The sequence below is a fragment of the Macaca thibetana genome, chromosome 11, assembly GCF_024542745.1.
Source record: "Macaca thibetana thibetana isolate TM-01 chromosome 11, ASM2454274v1, whole genome shotgun sequence".
NCBI classification, from domain to species: Eukaryota; Metazoa; Chordata; class Mammalia; order Primates; family Cercopithecidae; genus Macaca; species Macaca thibetana.
In genome coordinates this window covers 12,857,649-12,875,061 of record NC_065588.1, presented here as the reverse complement: position 1 = coordinate 12,875,061, position 17,413 = coordinate 12,857,649, and positions in this window count along the sequence as shown.

Sequence of the window (17,413 nt, the reverse complement as noted above, 5' to 3'; positions counted from 1 at the left end):
TTAACATAATTAAAAAAAAAAAACCCAGTACATACTCTAACATGTTTAGCCTGACTTTATAACACTATTTTATATTCTGTTGCACTTTAAGCACTAGAGATGTGAGTCAAATACCAACTTGTATTTAGAATTTTAGAAATATTCTATCTAGTTATTCTATTGCTAACAGAATAAGGTTCTATTATTCTATTAATATTTTAGAAATATATTATTTATTCTAGTCTATTAATATTCTATTATTTTAGGATACAGCACAATTAAATTCAACAAATATTTAGGTGTGTCTAATTTGTACAAACCATAAGGCTGCTCATCAGAGGAATTTTGAAAAGTGAACAAAATACAATCACTGTCTTCAGTGGGAGGAACTTTATTCTACATATGCAAATTAAAAATATTATTCTACATATAAAAATCAGACAATAACATAAACATAATGCCAAATATGTGTTCTATAAAAAGATGATACAAGTAAAATGCTATGAAGGTTCTATAGGAGAGATCAGGAAAAGATTTACTGAAGAGATAGCCTTTGTCTATTTTTTTTTTTTTTTGACACAGGGTCTCACTCTGTCACCAGGCTGGAGTGCAGTGCTATGATTATGCCATGACTTCTTCAGGCTCAAGCAATCCTGCCATCTCAGGCTCCTAAGTAGCTAGGACTACAGGCACGTACCACCACACCCAGCTAAAGTTTTCGTATTTTGTAGAGGTGGGGTTTTTGCCATGTTGCTCAGGCTGCTTTCTAACTCTTGGAGTCAAACGATCCTCCTGCCTTGGCCTCCCACAGTGCTGGAATTACAGGCATAAGCCACCTGGCCTGGCCTTTGAAATGGGTCTTTAGAACTCAATGGATTTTAGCTGAGAGAAAGGGGTAATTGAGTAAATCAAATGGGGCGATTAACTAAATGTTAACTTGGTGAATAGAAAGGACACTGTCCAAAATATCCCATAATTGGGTACCAACTCTTTGAAATTATAGGATTAGGATTTTCTCTCCCTTTTGTCTACTGGCAGTCCTATCTCCCACAATAAAAGCTTTATATGCCAGATATAGTCATTATCAGCTAATGGGCAACCAACAAATGGAGAGATAATGTCAATATAATTCAGAAATTACATTGCTTCATTCATTATTTTTCCCAGCACACTAACATTTTGGGGCAAGCAGGGACAAGCTTCTCACAATTAAAGAGAAAACCTTAGCAACATATAAAGATGTTAAGAAAAAAAGCAGCAAATTCTGTAAGAATGCCTTCCTTTGGTGCAAATAGAGGCTTGTTTGGTGGCTTCAATAGTTTTTACAACATTAAGTTCTGTGGTAAAACTGCAAAGTCTAAATGAAGGTGCAAAACCATTTTGCCCTATTGGGGGAAAACTTATTGATAAAAAAGGCAAAATTCTCGATCAGATTTTTAATTTTGATGAAACTGCTCTTAATTGGAATTACTACCCTCAAGGGCGTATACATCCAAGGAAGAATCATGTGCCCCAGGATTCAAGAAACTAAAGCAGCACTGTCCAACAGAAACATAAGACAATTTACGTTTTCTAGTAGCCACATTTATTTATTTATTTATTTATTTATTTATTTATTTATTTCTGAGATGGCGTCGCGCTCTGTCACCCAGGCTGGAATGCAGTGGTGCAATCTCGGCTCACTGCAGCCTCCGCCTCCCGGGTTTATGCCATTCTCCTGCCTCAGCCTCCCGAGTAGCTGGCAGTACAGGCGTCTGCCACCACGCCCAGTTAATTTTTGTATTTTTAGTAGAGATGGGGTTTCACCATGTTAGCCAGGATGGTCTCGATCTCCTGACCTTGTGATCCACCCACCTCAGCCTCCCAAACTACTGGGATTACAGGCATGAACCACCATGCCTGGCCTCTAGTAGCCACATTTTTAAAAAGTAAAAGTAAAAAGAAATGCTGAAGTGACACTTTAACATGTAATCAATATAAACTTTGAGAGTTTTACATTATTTTTATACTAAACTCTTAAAATCTTATGTGTATATTTTATACTTACAGCACATCTCAATTTGGATTATCACATCTAAGTGTTCAATAACCACACATGACTAGTTACTACTGTATTGGACAGCATGGCCCTAAAGGATGACTGTGATATTGAGTACAAGTGTCAGAGGGAATTTAATTGTGTTAGTTTTTTATTAGCATAGTAATTATTATAGCCCTCAACTAACAAAGTTGCAAGGCTTTTGAGTGATCTGCTTCTAACCCTATATTTCCCACAAGTCCTGTTATTTTTAGTGCACCATTTAAAAAAACATGCTTGTTTTCTCTGTACATACTTCCCTAAGCCTCCCTTGAAGCTAAAGGTAGTCATATGACATAGTTCTGGGCAATAAGAAATAAATGGAAGTCTGTAATATCATATGGGAAACATTTTTGCCCTTATGAGAAAGTCTAACAAAACAATAACCAATAGCCAGGTGTGGTGGCGTGTGCCTGTGGTTCCAGCTTCTTGGGAGGCTGAGGTGGGAGCATCACTTGGGCCAAAGAAGTCAAGGCTGCACTGAGCCATAATCATGCCACTGTAGGCCGGGCGCGGTGGCTCAAGCCTGTAATCCCAGCACTTTGGGAGGCCGATTCTGGCGGATCACGAGGTCAGGAGATTGAGACCATCCTGGCGAACACAGTGAAACCCCGTCTCTACTAAAAAAATACAAAAAACTAGCTGGGCAAGCTGGTGGGCGCCTGTAGTCCCAGCTACTCGGGAGGCTGAGGCAGGAGAATGGCGTAAACCCGGGAGGCGGAGCTTGCAGTGAGCTGAGATCCAGCCACTGCACTCCAGCCTGGGCGACAGAGCGAGACTCCGTCTCAAAAAAAAAAAAAAAAAAAAAGAAAGAAAGAAAGCTTTTGGCCAGGTGCAGTGGCTCATACCTGTAATCTCAGCACTTTGGCACTTTGGGAAGCCGATGTGGGAGGATTGCTTGAGGCCAGGCGTTCAAGACCAGCAGGAGCAACATAATGAGACCCCATCTTTACAAAAAAAAAAAAAAAAAAGGAAAAAAAAAAAAGCTTTTTTGGCTTGTACTCTCTTTTCTATTTGAAACATTTCATATGAGAACATGATGTTTGGAACTGTGGCAGCTATCTTGTGACTATGATAATAGTCTCTTTAATACATTGAAGATAACAGACCATAAAGGTATCGTTCCTTATCAGAGATGTAAATGGAATGAAGTCAGCCATGCAAACATGCCAGTAGATGGAGGCAAGGGCAGAGTTCCCTCGCAGGAAGTACAGTGCATCTGCAGAGATGTCCTCAATGGGCATTATTTGACTAGTCACAAACCAAATTTGCCCTTCTTTCTCCCTTTTCCCCTCTCATGCTAATGATTCTCTTCCCTCTGATTGAAACATTTTTTTTTAGTGATGGGGTCTTGCTATATTGTCCAGGCTGGACTTGAACTCCTGGGCTCAAGGGATATTCCTGCCTTAGCCTCCTGGGTAGCTGGGACTATAGGCGTGGAATTGTGCCAGCAGAAACATACTTTCTTTAGGTATGACAAGAGTACTGAATTAGCCCCAATACTTAAGACCTGAGTGCAGAGCTAAAAGTAAGCAAAATTTATTTGGCTTATCATTAGGGATTCATGCACAAACCCTGCAATTTGGCCCTAATATGTATGTTTCAATTTTTTTTTTTTTTTTTCTTGAGACAGAGTCTTGCTCTGTCACCCAGGCTGAAGTGCTATGGCATGATCTCGGCTCACTGCAACCTCCACCTCCTGGGTTCAAGTGATTCTCCTGCCTCAGCCTCCCAAGTAGCTGGGATTACAGGTGCGCACCACCATGCCCAGCTAATTTTTTGTATTTTTAGTAGAGATGGGGTTTCACCATGTTGGCCAGGCTGGTCTCGAACTCCTGACCTCGTGATCCACCCACCTTGGCCTCCCAAAGTGCTGAGATTACAGGTGTGAGCCACTGCGCCTGGCCAAGTTCATTCTTTCTCTTCCCTGGGGATTAAGTTAATTTCAGTGCTCATACTGACTATGATAAGCCAAATTCTTCACCTTCCCTATTCCCTATCTCCCAGACTCTTCTCTATGCATTAGTTAGGAGTGACTGTAGAATGCTACATAAATTGGGCTGGGCACAGTCGTTCACGCCTGTAATCCCAACACTTGGGGAGGCCAAAGTGGGCAGATCACGAGGTCAGGAGTTTGAGACTAGCCTGGCCAACATGGTGAAACCCTGTCTCAACTAAAAATACAAAAAATTAGCTGGGCGTGGTGGCGTGCGCCTGTAATCCCAGCTACTTGGGAGGCTGAGGCAAGAGAATCGCTTGAACCCAGGAAGCAGAAGTCACAGTGAGCCAAGATCGAGCCATGGCACTCTAGACTGGGTGACAAAGCAAGACTGTCTCGAGAAAAAAAAAAAATGCTTTAAGTTATCTATCATGAAAAAAATGTCCTATCATTCAGTTAATAAGTAAGGTTACATTGTGTTGTTCCAACCAAGTTTGAGTAATTAGGGATGCATATCAGATTCGTTATTTGGCAATTTCTTTTGTTTGTCCTGGGGTCACAATAATTCGAGAACTCAGATTCACATAAATACGTGGATACAGATGGCATCAGTTTTTTCACTACTTTACAGTATCAGGGTAATCACAGGGGAGCATGCCCAGAATACTGGCTAAAGAAATGGCATGATTAACTTTTTCAGCTACCGATAATGGAAATTTTGGTAAGTATATTTTCTGAGTCATAGGGCAAACTAAATTACCAATCCATCAGTCAGTTTCTATTACTCACCAAAGATTTTTATTCAGTGAAGAAAAATGTTTTATTTGACAACTTACTATTCTTACACTATAATTTTCATCACATGTAAATGAACTAGGAGTCTCCAAGAAGTCACTGTTCTTTATCAGCTCTTCCACTCACATACTTAATTTTCATTCAAGCCTTCTCATTATGTGCAATGAGAGTATTCAGTTTGTTTAATACTGGTTGTTTGCCTTGACAAAGTAAGCCAGCTTGCTGAGTTAGTCTTAATCATTAAAGTGAACAAGATACCCATTCACTTTATCTGCATATTTTCTTCATGATGAAAATGCCAGTTCAATATTGGCTTGGAAAACCGATTTTCACCTTACCTTAACCAAGTCAGAGTACCCCTAGATAATGGAGCGGAATTTTAAAGTTACTTCCCACTTTGGTACAAATTTGTGTTAAAAGGTATTCAAACAGCTGGATTTACTGAATTTTATCATATTGAACATGAGAAAATCCAGAGGTTAGCTTCCTGAGATAAAAGGATTTTCTGTGACCGATGCTGGGCACATCGAAAGCCTTCAAAATTTGGCTCCATCTGCTCACATGTCCATACCTATTCACTGCTTAATTTCATATCTCTTGAAAATCCCACTTTCCTTGTAGAAAATTTCTTGTTACAAGTTGAAGACTTCAAATTCACCATTCAAAAACATAACAGAGTCCGATAAAATTGCCAAATTGTTAACATTTATGCTTTTATCCAACTCTAAGATAATAATGATCCAGGTTTGGCTAAATCTACCAGTTATTTAAGGTTGGTTTTTGAGCACATTAAAATGTATCATTAGAAATCCTTCCATAAAAATGCTTTTTAAAAAGTCAGTTTGCCTGCCTCTTTTTGTTTTCAAACGAATCCAGTCATATCTGTAAAACAAGTTTCCATCAGATTTCACTTTATAAGCAACATCCTCTTCTAAGCCACCTGAAACTGCCTTTGAAGATATTTTCAAACCATTTCAAAAATTTGTTTGTTGGTTTGTGCTTTCTTGGGTTAATGCTTCTGGAGTCGTCCCTAAGTTTCAAAATTTGCATGGCTGCCTTTTTCTTTTTTTAAACTTTGCTTCAAGTCAGTCTTAAATCATGTAGATACTGCTCGAGGTTTGCTCCAGCAAGATGAACTTAGGTTTGGTCTTACTTGCATTTTACCATAACTGGGCCTACATTCTAAAAAAGTAACTAAATACCACCTATGAGTTTGATTAACTGTGGCTAAATGCCACATTTTAGTTCTGGTCAGGGTGGTGCTATTGTTTTCCTCAGGTTCATTATCAACATCTTCGGTGACGGCTCTGACAAGGCACCGATTCCACTACCATTATTTTCCTTGGTCTCAAGTTGACACTTAAACTGTCCAGTTTTAAACCTCCGATCCGTGTTCCCAAATGAAAACATGACTTTCATTATGAATTACACGTCAAGGGACCAAACCAGGGCGCTCGGGGCGGCGAGAACCGGGACACAGCGCTTCGCCCGGGCTGGTAAACAAACCGCCGCGCAGGCGCAATTGCAACAGGACGGTAACTTGGGTAGCTGCCAATGGGCTTTTTTGAAGAGTGAAAAGCGGAAAAGCCAAACAAAACGCTGGTTCCAAGGTGATAAACTGGCTGACTTTCTTTATTTTTACTTAAAAAAAAAAATTGTTTCTGAAGAACTAGTTGTGCGGCCTCCCCCGGGCCTCGCAGAGATCTTCATGGAATTCCTCGGCCCCAGAGAAATGCCGCTAGCCTGTCGGCTAGTTATATTAGTTTAATTTTTCATCTTGACCTTTTTCATTTCACTGCAGCACTAACCCTAATCCACTGGTGCAGCAAGAAGAAAAAAAAAAAGCGGGGGGGGCGGGTGAATCTCAACGCCACGGAAGACCTTTCTACTGGCCGGCCTTCCCCAAACCACGCGAGATCTGCCTGAGGAGAAGCGCGACCTCGGGAGGGCATGTTTGCGCATGCGTCTGGCTCATCATTTTTAGCGCGCAAAAGTTTCAAAACTTTCCGTCTAGTGGGAGGCGGCGCGATTTGGCCCTTGGGGAGTATCCGTCGCGTTGATCTGATGGATTCAAGTACACAACGCCACATTCTGTGAGATTTTCCTGGCAAAAGTCCACAAGCTTGTGTGGTCGTCCCTACTTTCCGTTTTTATATTGGCCGTGAACTCTGTGAGGGGAGGTTTCAGCGAATCAAGTAGTAAAGGAGTGGGAGCGAGAGAGCCGATCAATGAGGTTGTAGAATAAGACAGAAATCTGAAGGGCCAAAGGTTTTATTTATTTTTTGGCTGGTGACCAAGAGGATATGAGTGTGAGCTAAGGTAATACCGTGGGAAGGAAAAGATGGGAAAATTTGAGAGGTAAATGAAGGCAGTAGCTCTATAGCCTACCTGGGAGGCCAGACGAAAGAAGTTGACAGTAGAGGACATTTGTCTTAAAAGAGTGTGAACTTGTGCATGTTTATAAACAGGCAGAAGTGGCATGCATTTAGTACATGGTGTATATAAGGTGGAAATTGGGACGCCCCTAATGGAATGGAATGAGGAAGATTCTAAAAGCCACAGTCCTGAACACAGGCCGAGGTAGAATTGGGAAGAACAGTCGCGGTAACAGAAGTCAGCGATTTGGGAACTGTCTCGAGGGATCTGACTAATCTGACCTCTTTTTGTCTCTCAGGATATATGGGACACCTGCACAGGCATTGGATTTGGCCCCGCAACATCTTAAAGTTACCACCCAACACCTGAAGCGTCTGCCTCCTTCCGATGGAGCCTCCTGGCCCTTCCCACCTCTCACCAGCTTTACCCTTTAGCCGGAATGAAATGTCGATTTCATGGAATGAAATGGTGGCATTTAGCTACCACATTACTCAGATGTGTCACTGACACCTTACAAAAGTGCATACTTCTAGCCTCTAGCCTCCCAGTTCACTAGATATTAGAGTCCATCTTGATATTGGCAGCAATTCTATGCCACTTAGCTGGTATATTTTGGTTCTTTGTATACTATCTGGAGTACAAGGCAGAGGAATGCTGATGGAATACGTAATTTTACTCCAACAAAGGAATGGCTGATAGGTAAACAATATCACTTCATCTGTAAGAAAAGCTAAATATGGAAAGCCACAGGATTGAAGCTAGCAGTGATGGAGAAGGATCCCGGTGTGAATATATAGAATGGAAGTACTTCAGTAAAGAGCCAGGCATGGTAGTTACTTGCCAAGAAAGTGACTTCATTTCATTTTGGCAGCCTACAGTATATCCTGGCAACTGTATGTGTGAAGTGCATAGGAAGATGCTGCAGGAAAAACCCATGGAGGCAATGGAATAGGATTTCAGGGTTGAAGCCTGGGTGTCTTGTTTTAGGGAGTGGGATCATCCAGCTCTGAGAAGCATGACATCTCGATATGACATCATATAAAGTGTGTACAATTGGGAATCAGACCTGGGCTTTGACTTTAGGGTCTGCCAGTCACTTTGTGTGACCTGAGTCTCAGTTTATTTGTAAACTAAGGATAATAGTGCCTGTGCCATAGAATTATTGTAATGACAAAACAAGGTAGCATAGGACTTAGTATATAGTACATGCCACCTACCAGTTGAATTGTGGATGCTCTATCTAGGTCCATCTGTATTTAGGGAACTTTTAAGACAGGTACTGTACCACGCCCACACATTGAAATCACCTTGGGAGCTTAAAAAAATCCTAATGCCCTGGCTTTACCCTAGACCAATTAAATCAGAATCTCTGTGAGTGGAGCCCAGACATCAGTATTTTCTTAAAGCCCTCCATTTTGCAACTAAGGTTGAGAGCCACTGCTTTAAGAGTTCCCTCTAGGGGCAGGCACGGTGGCTTACGCCTGTAATCCCAGCACTTTGGGAGGCCGAGGCGGGCGAATCATGAGGTCAGGAGTTCGAGACTAGCCTGGCCAACATGGTGAAACCCTGTCTCTACTAAAAGTACAAAAATTAGCTGGGCGTGGTGGCACGCGCCTGTCATCCCAGCTACTCAGGAGGCTGAGGCAGGAGAATTGCTTAAACCCAGGAGGCGGAGGTTGCAGTCAGCTGAGATGGTGCCACTGCACTCCAGCCTAGGCGATAGAGCAAGACTCCGTTTTGGAAAACAAACAAAAAAACAGTTCCCTCTAGAAGGAGAAAATATATTAAAACTGTGGCTTAAGATCTCTTGATCTGGATGGTTGTATATTTGAACAATTTCTGGAGGAATAAAGTTTAGAACTTGAGACAGGCAGATAAGTAGGGCATCATGAACTCTATTCAGGAGGGAGGCCACTGTGATAAGAATGGGGTTGACATACTAATTTGGGAAAGGTCATTGATAAAACCATTAGTATAATTGCCAGAGATACACAGGATTAGCTGTAGAAATAGAAAAGTTTCAGTCTCCCAAGCTGGTCTTTTGATCCAGCACAGGCAACACAGATAATGATGTCTTTATTGCATTACACACAGTGAATCTTGGGCCATCAGCAGGGCCAATGGCAGTAGTGGGTTGGGGCGGACCTTTACAACCTGCAATCCTCATTGGTTGGGGAGGGCATCAAGGCATGATTGAAATGTGGGTGTTCTTTTCCAATGAGAGGCTGCTATACATGGGAATGCATGTGCAGCAGGGCATTGATAATGAAGCTTTTTCCTGTAGCCTATCAGGGTTGATGTGGCTGCTCTGACCACACAAGTGGTTTTGTTATTAGTAACAGGTGAGAAAGGTGAGGTTCAAGCCTGTTTTTGTAGCCTTTCAGGGAACAGAGAATCACTTGGAATAGGAGAAGTGGCATGGTCAGGAATTTCAGCTTCTAAGAGACAAGTTACTTGCTAGTAGGGCAATTCTGGTTTCTAGGTTTATAAATAATTCAGAAGTTGAAATCACCGTACTACTTTAGTTATTGAATATAAGACAAAAAAGGTAGTGATAATGGCCAAGAATATCTTTTGCCATGTGAAGTTACCTGTCTTTAATTGGGTTCCTTTTCTTGAAAAGCAGGCACACATGAGTGACCGAGAGTCTTCCTGGGACAGATAGGAATGCTGGACCGATTGATCTCTGTCTTTAAAGGTTTCTATGAGTTAGAGTGAGCCAGGACTAGAGCCAAAGACAAGTAATGCGTCAGTTTCTTAAGGGTTATTTCAGCTTCTAGAGGCCAGTAGTATTTTTGCTCAGAAAGCAAAGGAGAAAGGGGCTAAGTCCAGTTGGAAAAAAGTATGTATAGTTAGGTCTTCTGTGCTTTGTGGATATCAAATACCTGTTGGACCTTGTTCAGAAACTTTCATGTTGTACCAGTATGGGGTTCCAGTTCTATAAATGAGGGTATCCAGTCCATCTTTCTTTCTGCCTGTTTTTGGGATGCAAGAAATTAAATTTGTGTCAGGTGCAGTAGCTCACGCCTGTAATCCCAGCACTTTGGAAGATCAAAGCAGGAGGATCACTTGAGCTCAGGAGTTCAAGACCAGACCATTCTGGGCAACATGGCGAAACCCCACCATTAACCTGGCTAATGTTACTGAAAAAAAAAAAAAAACCACAAGAGAAGCCAGCAGCAAGTCATCACTGGACCTGACCAAGATGACCACCCAAAGAGAGGAGTAGACTTCAGCAGGGAAAAGCTAAAGGTCTTTCTGGAGTTAGGTAAGTGGCCAGCTAGTCAAAGGAGATATAGTTGAAAAGTTCATAGAAGTAGAGTTTTGTCCCCCCAAACCCACATAAGTTCTCATGATATAAGGAATCAGTTTTTAATACCTGTGAGGTACAGGGAAACTGATGGCAGCTTACAATAGTACCAACAAAGTAAGATGTATTGCTCATCCTCCTCTCAAACGCTGGAGGGATCAGAAACTAGGAGGGGTAAGATCTAAGGAAACAAGTCAGGAAAAAAGAGAAGTGGCCACACTCTTTTGCTAAATCTAGGCTTCCCTATCTACAGAAGGTACAAACTGAGAGAAAGGAGAAATGCCTAAACTAAGTCAGGTGCCAACTTTTGACTGTTATACAGGACTGGATATTTTAGTTATTAACATCTCTTAACTAAAAGGGACCAGAAAAAGTAACGGGACCACCCAAGTTTTAATTCAGGGATAAGAGAAGAACCAACCTTGCAACCAAACACCCTTGAAGGGTGTTTTCAAAGGGACAGTGGAAAATACAAATTAAGTGGTTTTAGGTTAATCTCAAAAGTCATGCTTATTCAGTGTGCTGGTACACTGTTGCTGAGCACCTATTTTGCTGTTTTAGATCCTAGAGGTATAAAGATGAATTGGATGACATCCGCCCTACAAGAATCTATGAAAGTCAATGCAATATGATATATGCAATCATATAAGTAGTATATGTGAAAATTAAAGTACTATAGCAAAAAGGAAAATGTAAGTAACTTATTTTGGAAGGATACAGAGTGGTAGAGAAATAGAACTATAGATAAGCTAAAACCCAGCAGGGTTTGAAAAGAGGAGTAGATGTTCACAAGGAGGACAAGGCAGAGAAACTGTGACAAGTCTAAGCCACAGAGGCAGTACACGCAGTGTGAAGGGCATGCTTGTTCAGCAGGTGATTCAAATGGAAGAGAAATGGAGGTCATAGGGGTTGGGGAGTTTAGACCAGAGCTATTGGCAGACTCATTCTGGAAAGTTAATGAAATTTTAGAAACAGATACACCAAGATACCAGTCATTTCATCTATCAGTCATTCTTTCCTCTGTTTGCCCTTGCCTTTTATAAAATTGACCAACAGGCCTTTTTAGAGAGTGCTGAGAAGGTAGTATGGGAACTCTTCTCCATCCCTTTCTCCCAGCTGGTTGGATCTGGCTCTGTATCTGAGTTAGGCTGGGTCAAACAGACTCTGCCTCCTAAGAATTTAGAGTCAGAACATTGAGAGACTGGGTCACTCTGACAGGAGCATTGAATTTATAAGGACATGTGAATTTCAGATCCAAGGCCACCATTTAGGGGCAGCCATTTTGGGGCCAGTAATACAATAAGGGACAAGCAGAACTAGTTGATCTCAAGAGAAGGTAGTGAATGCAGCTAATGAAGAGACAGAGAGAACTGGAGGCAGTAGGCCATGTGGTCTCCTAGAGAAAAAGAGTCACTAACTACTTGGGTCTTACCACTTTCAGGACCCTTGTTTCAGTCCAGTCTAAAGTCTGGCTGCCACTTTTGGTTCTTGAGTTCCCTGCACTTCCTCTGAGTCATAATAAATCCATCTCAACCTAAGGGGATTTCTTTTTCTTCTTAGACAACGGTGTTATGTGCCTAATTATGTTCTCCCCTTCTTAATGTTCTATGTCATAATAAAACCATATATCTTCCACATTAGGGATACACATGTAGAGCAAAGACACTTATTTAACTCACTACAGATATCTCATGAAAATGTAGATTCTTTATTTTGTCTAGAGTTTAATCCATTACTGCATAACAAAATTCCCCACAGTTTAGTATATTGAAAGAATAATATCAAATTCAACAGAGCTTAAAAAAGAAAGCAAGCGAACAAAAACATTATGTCATAGTTTCTGTGGATCAGGAATTTAGGAGCAGCTTAACTAGGCCATCTGGCTTCAGGTCTCTCACAAAGCTGTAGTTGAGATATTGGCTAGGGGTACAGTCACTTGACTAGGGCTGGAGAATATCCTTCCAAGGCAGCTCACTCACAAGGTTGGCTAGTTGGTGCTGGTTGGTGAGAAGCCTTGGTTTGCTACGTGTGGGCCTCTTCACAAGGCAGCTTAGTTTCCTTATGACGTGGTAGCTGGCTTGCCCAGAATAAGTAATCCAAGAAGGTGAGAGCCAGGTAGAAACTGTCACAGAATCACTTCTGTCACATTCTATTTATTAGAAAGAAGTAACTAAGTCTAGCCCACATTCAAGGGGAGGTGGATTAGGTTTCACATCTAAAAGCTAATGTGGCAGCCAGACCTTAGATGCATTCTTTGAAGGCATATCAAAGAATTTGTGGATGTATTTTAAAACCACCACAACCTGTTAGGTTACAGAAAAAAAACAAACCCAAAGTGTCTAATCCTGTTTCAAATATAGTTCAATTTCATTCAGTTCCTTTAGACAGTATTAGTCTCCTATGGATGAAATGTTTCATCTTTCATAATACCTCCCAAAGAGGTCCTGTCATTTTTTTCTGAAGATGACGTTCATTTGTTTGGGGGGAAATGGGGGTATAATTACGTATCTTTGTGGCACTGATGAGAGAGAGGGTACCTCCTGGCTTCATTCTGGACCTAGAGTATGTATGCACTGAGGTACTTTCAGGTTTCCAGGATGACACCCTGATGTAGTTTGAATATATGTCCCTGCCAAATATCATGTTGAATTGTAATCCCCAGTATTGGAAGTGGGGCCTAGTGAGAGGTGTTAGGGTCATGGGGCAGATCCCCCATGTCTTGGTGCTATTCTCACTATAGTGAGTGAATTCTCTCAAGATCTGCTGTGTAAGTGTGTGGCACCACCCCCAACTCTCTCTCTTGATCCTGCTTTCGCCATGTGACATGCAAGCTTCTGTTTTACCTTCTGCCATAAGTAAAAGCTCCCTGAGTCCTCCCCAGACACTGAGCTGATGTGGGCACCATGCCTCCTATACAGTCTGCAAAAGTGTACAATTAAACCTCTTTACAAATTACCCAATTTCAGGTATTTCTTCATAGCAATGCAAGAACAACCTAATACATACCCCTTGTCTGCCTGATCCCTGGGGAACATGCTGTCCTGTGATGCTGAAGACTGTAGCTGGTGAACTCATGGCCCATCTTTGGATTCAGAAAAATCTCCCAGGGAGTATTGGCCACCTCCCCCGGCAGACTCAGCACCCCTGGCCCCTGCTGTGGGGTTACCTTGCCTTGGTTGTGGCAGGCCTACTGGCTGTTAGTTCAGCATCCTTCAAGGGAACAGAAAGGCTTGGAATCATTGATTATCATATCTCTGTCTGACCATGCTATTGTGGACTTGGCCTGAACAGCCATAGAAATGCAAGGAGTGGGGTGTGAGGGACTTGGGCAGTTGTCTCAAAAAGGGAGTCAAGGCAGAAGTCCCTTACCCTGAGCACTGCTCTCAACATGGAGGTAACTTACTGTGGTAGGCAGCCTTTTATCTCATGATTTGACTTTTTGATGAGTCTAAGCTAGTTGTCTTGTAGACTATTCTGCATTCTCGATTTGGCTGATTATTTCCTCATAATATCTTATAACTTGTTTCTCCAACCCTTGCCTTTTTATTAAAAAACAAAACAAAACCTCGACATTATATGTACAGATTTGATTATATTCAGGTTAAACATTTTTAGAAAGAATACTTCAGTAACATTGAGTAGGTTACATCATTTCATGTTAGGCACATAATTTCAGCTTATCTCACTATTAGTAACGTGAAATTTGGTCACTTGGTGAGATGATGACCCCCCCAATCACTCCATTGAAAAAGGACACACATCCCTTTGCACTTTGTAAGCTACAAAGAACCTGTTCAACAACTTTTCATCTTATGCTTTGAACACCTTTTGTGATCTTTTCCTGAGTCAGTTATTTCACTGGGGGTTGCAAAAATGGCGTTCTAACTGTAGTAGTCTGTATTTATTAACTAGCATTTTTCTGTAAAGAAGAACTTTCTTTTTTTAAGAGACGGAGTCTAGCTTTGTCTCCCAGGCTAGAGTGCAGTGGCATCATCAGAGCTCACTGAAGCCTCAGCCTCCTGGGTGCAAGCGATCCTCCCACCTCAGCCTTCTGTGTTGCTGGGAACACAGGCACATGCCACTGTGCCCGGTAAGCGCACTCTTTTAAGAAGACTATTTTAATGAATTTCTCAGTGGACCACTGGGTAGTGGTTTGTTTCCAATTTTGTTGAAAGCACTTGGAAAGCTCCTGATTTTTAAAAGGATTTGTTACCCAGTTATTGGAGCTATTCACTTTCTCAATACTATCCCCAGTATTTTCAGTTATTCTTATGTTTGGTCCCCAGGAGGTTTTTTAATTCAGGCAATGCAGGATTTGAAGTAAAGGTGGAAGAGAGGTTGGGCAATCTATGGTAAGATGGAAGAAAAGCTAAGTGGAAACCAAGAACCAGCATGGCATCTCGACTGCACCAGTTCTCAGAAAAGCTGTTTTAGAATGCATACTTGTAGAAGTTGAGGATCTAGAAATTAGTTCCCATAAAACTCTGCATGCTTTGGGACTTCTTGGAAAGTTTTTGCGTGAAGCCAGAGGTCTATAGTACAGAATACTGAGCAAAGTCTTCCAGGTTTCGTTGATGACAAGCTAAGGGCAGAAATAAAGGAATTTAGAGACTGGCTTTCAAAACAATAGCCTGGATTTCAAGCCTTTTGTCTTGTTGCTATTTTGAATTTCAGAAGCCAAATATTAATTTCTTTTTTTCCTTTCCTTTTGTAACATCTAAACAGTGCCAAAATCCTATCTCCAGGGCAAATGGATTCTCCAGGGCAAATGGATTCCCCAGGCAGATGAGAAAAAGATCACATTACTCATGTTCAGAATATTACCCCAGGTGCACAAGTATTGTGGAATTTTGTGCATTTGGATGGAAGACAACTGTTTCCTTATCTTCTTCCAATGTCAGGAGTAAGTTTGGTGATTATAACTTTGGCAATATCTTTTAAGCAGAATTAGTATATTATGTAACGTGTTTTATGACCATCCTTAATAAAATTTTGGGTTATGCCTCCTTACAAAATGATTTTAAATATCATTAAGCCATAATATATACATGCAGTCATCCTGGAAGGAATAAATACATTGGTCATTTTTTTGGTCTCAAATAATTTAAAACAATCTTTGTGATTTCTCATGTCAAGGAGCCATAGTAGTAAGTCACAGCACATTAAATTGGCCAGTTATTTTAGTCTAGTCTATTCATGATGCAGAATAGTACACTATGCCTGCTCTGGAGGCTGAGTCAGTGGTTCCAAATCCTAGCTCCCACACTATGCAACTTTGGGCACATTACTTATCCCCCCAAGCCTCCATTTCTTCATCTGTAAAACAGAAATGCCAGTAATAGTACTCGTCTTGTTGGGTTGATAGGATTAAATGACATAATGTATGTAAATACCTGGCACATGTTAAATATTAGTTGTTTTTATTGTTGTTGTAATTATTCTTGACTAAGAGAGGAGATGATAGCCAAGTCACCAGCCTGCTGACTCAAAGAATTTCTTCAATATCTAACTTTCTTGATAAATGAATTTTCTTAAAATGTCAAGTGTTAAAATTAACAGTTGAATTTCTCTGAGTCTTACATAGGAAAACTAGAATTAACCTCACTCCTCCTAAAATAAAAGTAGAAAATACGATGAGGATGTTGATCCAGGAAGAACCTTCAGTTTCTTGAAAATTATACTCCAGCTTCCCTGTGCCACCTCTTTGCTAACAAAGTTTTCATTTTTGCACATTGCAAGTCAGCATTCCTCTTTCAAAAAATAAATATTCTGAACTGCCTTGGTTAGTATTCTGAATTAGAAACAATAAGTTATATGCCAGTATTATGAGACAAATGTATAGCCAGTTTATATTTCTGACTTGGAGTAGTCCAAATGCTATCCAAGTATTAATAAAATTTGTATTTATTTAAAATAATTCAGCAACTCACATTTTAAAAATTGTCTTTTCTCCCATAGTATTATAAAGAATCCATACATTGTTCCTAGTATGGACAATCAGGTGTGGTTATAAAGTATCTCCCAATTAAGGCTGTTAGGACTTAGATAATGGCTTCCCAAATGTCAGATGTTTTAACCTGAGGAGAAACAGATTTCTTGAGTTCTTTCCACCACCCTGTGATGGTACTTCAGGGTCAATCTGTGAAGCTGGAATTCTCATTCAGTTGCCTCTAACTAGATTTTGAAGGAAAGAAGTGGTGGAGGATGGGGAGAGTAACTATTGCAGTGTCCATACTAATTCCTAGATTCCTTTCAAGATTGAGGACCAAGAGGAATCCAATTTGGCTCTGAGAATGCTAGCTGAAATCCCTCCTCAGCAATTCAGCCCTTTTCCCTCTTCCTTTCTTTAGTCAGCAGGGTCCCATGGTGACCGGTTTTAAAAGAAATCATCCTCTTCAGCAGTTACCTAGCACCATGGCAACGAGGACGTCAGCAAAGCAGGATAGACCCTGCACAAAACAGCTCCAACCAGGCTCCCTCCCTGCCTGTCCACTTCAGCCTTGCCTGAGACCTAGGGATGGGGCTAACAACATCTAGACTTGTATACCCCAGAATTCCTGTGTGTTTCTGTGGTTTTCCCCATAAGCACAGATACTTGGGCATACAGTAAACTATGTTACAGAAATCTCCCTCCCCCCCACACACACAAATAAAACATAGATCATATTTAAAGGGTGAGGATGGGTGATGGGATGGGGACAGGGAGGTAAGTATGGGATAGTCTTTTGGGTTTAAGGAAATATAAAAATTATGTTTGTGTTTATAAGGTAACAGTAAACCGATAGTAGGGGAAGTCAGAGCCCTAAACATATGATGTGGTTTATATTTAGGCACAGGACGTCAGGGAAATTTTTTAAAATATTGTTATTTACTTGAGAGTGAAATAGACAAACGGCTTTAACAAGCACTGAAGGGGGTGTAATGCTGTCCGTGGTGC